Source organism: Drosophila mojavensis, unplaced genomic scaffold, assembly GCF_018153725.1.
Source record: "Drosophila mojavensis isolate 15081-1352.22 unplaced genomic scaffold, ASM1815372v1 contig_231, whole genome shotgun sequence".
Taxonomy (NCBI): Eukaryota; Metazoa; Arthropoda; class Insecta; order Diptera; family Drosophilidae; genus Drosophila; species Drosophila mojavensis.
The window spans coordinates 9,835,813-9,841,913 of NW_025318772.1; the positions used below are offsets into that span (position 1 = coordinate 9,835,813).

Sequence of the window (6,101 nt, forward strand, 5' to 3'; positions counted from 1 at the left end):
GGCCACGACCACACCATTTTGCAGGCGCATGTGGATTCTCCGCCCCCGATTTGAATGTGAAAGCTAAAGCATTTAGACATAAGGGATTTTTATATATGCGAATATATATATATTCGAAAAGCGATTTTATAAATCATTTTAATTGTCTATTTTAAATGCAAAATATAAACAATACGGAAATGAATTAATTTAGTTGAATGTGTGTGAAAATATTTCTGCAATTTTTGTCAATAATGTTTTCGATTCCTTTGTATTATAAATTGTTTCAAATTTTTTAAGCAAATATAAATAAATAAATACAAACTAATTACAAATATATTACCAAACGTGTTTTGTTTTCAATAGAATCTAAAATAATAAAATTCAAATAGTGTTTGCAATCATTGAACGCAAATTCATATTATTTATAAATTATTAAATACAATTTAATTTATTTAAACAATTTCTTTTCATATTTCAATTTACAATTCATTACATTGTGTTCATAATCAAACTGATGTATCAATTGAATTGACTTTGACATTGATGTGTACAACAAATATTTATTCCAACAGGTCAAGATCAAGCGGCTGACGAGTCCATGACTTGGTGGGTAGTACAGGTCAGTTTTCCTCAATATCGCCATTGAATTCTTCGGTAGCATATTTAGACTATTTTCTTCTGGCAGCATTGTAGAACCGAAGTCCCAGTTCCAGTTCCAGGTCCAGTTCCAGACTGAGTTTTTTATTGTTGTTGTATTGAATATTTTGTATCTCTTTGTTCATATGTTTGGTGGGTGAGGTTTTTTTGGTGGGTGGCTTTAATACCAAATGGGAGAAGGATTCTTTTTATTTTAGTATTCGGAGTGGGACATGGAGTACTGCATCATAAAACCTCACCCGAAAATCTGATGCATCTCACAAGCTGTACAACTTGGGAGGAGGGAGACAGGAAGGTGCAAGTATCTTTACATCAACAGCATACATATATACTGCCATACATATATGTACGGTAAGGAGTATAGAAAAACAGTATATTAGAATGGCTGGTTAAAGTATTAAATGAAGAAAAAATATACATATGCATAATATATTTAGTCTATAAAATTGAGAAAAATAAATTAAAATGATTGTCGAGAAGTGTTGAATTTTTTTTTTTTTTTTTTACCTTTTTAGTATGAAATTATACATTCATGATATATATTCAGGAAATTCTTAACGTTTCGTTTCAAAAGTAGAATTAACAGGTGTATGTCAATTAAAAAAAAACCAAAACGTTTAGCAAACTAACAGTTACGACAATATATTTGACTGTTAAAAAATTCAAAAGGGGTTTTATACGAGAGTACATTTGTTTTTGTTATTAGTAAGGGCCAATATGTGTTCAAATTTTTGACATGAGCATTGAAATGTATTCTGAAAATTATTAAATTGTTTAAATTTTTATGTATATATTTTATTAAAATCCAATATTCAATTAATAGTTTCGATTAATATCAGAAGGTTTGACCTTTTGAAGAACCTAAAACTCATTTTGCTGAGCGAAAATTCTTGCGTTCTCATCTTTTAAGAAAAAGTTAGTTTAGTTATTTATTTTTTTCTATTTTTAAGATGTGTTTGTTTGTTGGCTTCTGGCCTTGGCCATGTAATTTAAATATTACATATGTATATACCGAATATTACGTTGCATTTGATTATAATTGTTCCGAAGCAGTCGTTTTCATCATGCGTGTATAGTATTTGTTTTGTAGATACCATGATTATAAATAAATGATATGAAGTTAGAATCCATAATTGAAAATCTGATGGTCTATCAGTTGTCTTGCCTTTTATACTTTCTTTCATTTCTACAAAATATATGTTATACTTTTTTTTTTAGCCATAAAATTGTAGACTAAAATTGTATGTCTCTTTTATGTGAATATCAGAAATCCATCATGTATATGATTAAAGGCGATTCCAAAAAATAAATATAAATACATAGAAATGTTTTTTGCAAATGTAATTAAAATAAAATTTATATATAATTTTGCAGATAATTATTCAGTAATCCAGTTAAGTATGATATGATTATATCGAAGTGGGGCTTTCAATGCTGTGGAAAGATACATATTCAGTATTTCAGTTATGAATACATTGAAGTGAACATACGAGAATTTGTTGAAAAGTCAGTGCGATTAGCTTTAAGTGGGTAATAGAAGACAGTAGATATGTGGAGCTTAAGAGACGAGAACACATATAGCACGTGTATATCATGTATATCAATTTCTTCGTTAGCAATATATATTAGTTTTTGTATGAAAGACTACTCAAATTAAAATACATATGCCAATACTATTGGAAACGGGGATTAATAATTTTTTTTTTAAGTGTGTTACAATTAAAATTTTTTTGAGTAGAGCACAAAACATTAACTTAAAATAAATAGTTGAAAGTTAGTGAAATATTAGAAATTGGCGTAGTCTTCCGAATAAGCCATATAACAGTCATAAGCTTCAGGTAAAAAACGATTTTCGTCACCCAGATAAATAATTCATACTCAACAGTAAGCAATGTCAATGGTAATTGCATACGAAGTGCTGGGACATACAAAATGTTAATTTTATTGATCTATAACACAAAGAAAACAAAGCTGAAAAGCATGTTTATATTTATATATAGCGTGATTTTATATAGTTTTTCATATATAACATTCATTGCTAATGCTTCAGCGGAAATGACTGAATGTACCAATCGATAAACAAAACTGACGGAAAAAATAAATATTAAATATGCATTAAGGAAATAATTTTGTTGATCATGTTTATATTTATATATATAGTGTGACATTAGTTTTGCGTATATAACATTCATTGCTAATGTTGCAGGTAAAATGACGAATGAACAAACCGCTAAACAAAACTGAAGAAAAAATAAAATATTTAAAATGTAGTGTATTAAGGAAATTATTTTTATAGTATCATATATGTATGAGGAACATTGGTATGTGTAGTAAAAAGCTCACCAGATATTTGAAGGTTTGGTCAATTTTCGTAGCTTACACACCACAAAATTTTAGGCAGACATATTCAACAATAAACAAATTATGTTTTTACAAATTCTTCGGTTTAACTAAGTATTTGTACTGAAATTGTGATATGATGTTATGACTCTTTAAGTGCTTATATACCATAGAGAATATAATAGGGAAGTTTTTATGTTTTCACACAACCATTCGTTAGCTTTCACGCTGGTTTTATATACCCCTATAACAAAATTTTTTTTTTATACCCTTTAGTGCAGATTTTTTAAGAAGCATAGTGTGTTTTAGGCATTTCCATATGCTTGAAAATATGACGTAGATAATGTATAGTTGTATAGTTTGTATAGATATCCATAGTTTGCATATGGGAAATGTTTCATATGAAGTTTCCCTGTCAAACAGATCGCATCTCTTGTGTTATACGTTTTGTACTTATACATATATGCCCATAAATGACTTTCTATATTCTCACTTTGTGAGCCGAATCCGTTCTACGTAGAAAGTAATATTTGTTGTTTTATATTGATTTGCAATTTTATAAAATTGTTGATTGACTTAAAAGTTATTGTTTAAAGGGATCGTGTATAAATCAGATGGAAACAATATTCCCCATGTCGTCAACAAGATGAAGATGCTGACGTAACAAATAATTCTATCGTAGTTGATTGAAATATTTTTGAATATCTTTGAAGAACTTAGGGGTACTTCGGATTAATGTGTAGAATTCATAGTTTACAGTAGCTGCGGAAATTCTCATACTCTTGGGTCCATTGTTGAGTAGTATCATGTTTGGGCTTTCGTTTTGTCACTGAAGCTTGTTCCGGTCTATTTTCAGTGCGGATTAATTCGCTTACTGAATATTGTAAAATATTGTCGTATTAAAACTAAAAATTAAATGTATTGTCAATGATCATATTATGGCGTGAGTATTCTGGCTTACAACTTATGGGATTGTCTTCCAAAGTGCAGAGCTTTTCAAACAAAAATATTCATAATTCATAATTTTAGTTTGACCGAATATATAAGGCGCCTCGTCAGATATTTTTGAATAAATTTTCAATAAATTTTCATTACCATACTTTAAAAGATAATATGGCTTTAATATTTAAACGTCATCGTAGTAAAGGAAAACGGATATGAGGGACTTACAAATGAAAACACGGACAATATTATAAAATTTAAATAAATATAAATTAATTAATTCTGTTAGTGTGCAAGGCATACAAATGAATACAATTATATATATATATATATATATACATACACTCATGGTCAAATTAATAGGTGTGACCCAAAGATTCTAGCATATTTTAGAATAATTACGGTTTGACAACATCTATCAGCACGAAATTTTTTTTGGTAGGTATGTCCACACTATTTAAAAAGGAAATAGGTAAATCCCCCAAAAAAATTTACTCGCTAAAAAGTTTTGGCTGTTATACATTCTCTACCTCAAAATCGACCTGGACACATTAATAGGTGTGTTTAACTAAACAAAAAATTATTAAAATATTAAAGTGTTTTTGAGTAAGCAAAGGTAGTATTTTTATTGAATATAATTTGATTGAAGCATCAACATTTTCATTTGCAACATTTAAATAAAATTAGATGGGTCGTGGAGTTCACTGCAGTGCTGAAGAGAGAAATCTCGTTCTCAAGCTTCGTGAAGAGGGTAAAACTTATACATGCATTGCCTTACTAATGGGACGATTAGAGAACTTCGTTACAAATGCTCTAGCACCAAAAAAAGATAAAAGGAAGCCGGGTGCCCGGAGGAAAACTTCCGTAAGAGAGGATTCCCGGATAGTCACCTTGGCTAAAAGGGACCCTTTTAAGTCTTCGAGAGCGATTGCCATCGAAATGGGCAATGTTGTATCGGCACGAACTATTCGTCGACGGCTATTAAGCTCGAATCTACCTGGGAGAGTTGCTCGCAGGGTTCCTCTATTGCGTAAATCAAATATTCGGATGAGGCTTAATTTTGCTCAAACTCACAAGGCCAGGTGTGGTTTAGAGGGGGAGCGTAAATGGAGAAAAATTCTCTGGAGTGATGAAACCAAAATACAATTTATTTGAGAATGACTCAAATATAAATATTCGAAGACCTATAGGCAAAGAATTGGATCCTAGATATAAAAAAAAAGACGGTTAAGCACGGAGGAGGCGGCATAATGGTTTGGGACTGCTTTTCATAGCATGGTTTTGAATTGGACCATCGACCATTTTCATAATGGACAGATTCCTGTAAAAGGAACTTTTGAGTAGTGCTATGCTGCCACATGCCCACGACAACATACCTCTAAAATAGAAATTCCAACAGGATAACCATCCTAAATAGGACTCCCCAGTAGTTAAGGATTGGTTTCATGAAAATATAATTGAAGTTTATGAGTGGCCAAGTCAGTCTCCAGATCTCAATCCAATTGAGAACCTTTGGGGACACCTGAAAAGGCAAATTTCCAAGACTACCTGCTTCAATTACACCCAATTATTGGAAAATACTCAGGAGGAATGGAGCACCGATCCTGTGGAAAGGTGTAGAAAGTTAATATTCTCTATGCCCCAAAGAATCAGCAAAGTCATTGCGAATAAAAGCGGATATACAGGGTATTAACCATACTTATCTAAATATATTCTAAATATTCTACAATATTTCAGAATTTTTAATTTTTTTTTTTTAATTTGCTGGGCACACCTATTAATCTGGCCAGCAAAAATTTGAGTTTTTTGTGAAGTATGCCAAAATTATACTAAAAATTATTATTTTTTAAACTTGTTTTTTGTTGTTGTTATTCTATGATGTGTCTATTTTTTAATATAAGTTGAATTTTTTAGTTTCATGAAAAAATATAGACGTTATTCCCATTTAAAAAAAAAAAAAATTTCACACCTATTAATTTGACCATGAGTGTATATAGTACCTTTGAAAAGGTCTTAAAGTGTTGTGTTATAGATTACAAATCAGAAATGCAATTAATTTCACAACTGATAAAAAACTGAACGTTAAGGAAACTAGGAATTTAAACGAAGCTTCGAATGTGACCCATATAATTGAAGTAGGCTTTTAAATTAAATTTTCTCATCCAGATGAATAGTGTATT

At 30.3% G+C, this 6,101-nt stretch overlaps 1 long non-coding RNA gene across 1 annotated transcript; it reads right to left on the reverse strand.

The window, feature by feature from the left end:
* Positions 1-687: 687 nt before the first annotated feature.
* On the reverse strand, positions 688-5,790 carry LOC122756979. The gene is made up of 2 exons (XR_006356853.1): positions 879-5,790; positions 688-797 (listed from the first exon to the last, which is right to left on the reverse strand). It is a non-coding gene; the product is annotated as an uncharacterized LOC122756979 (long non-coding RNA).
* Positions 5,791-6,101: the final 311 nt, after the last annotated feature.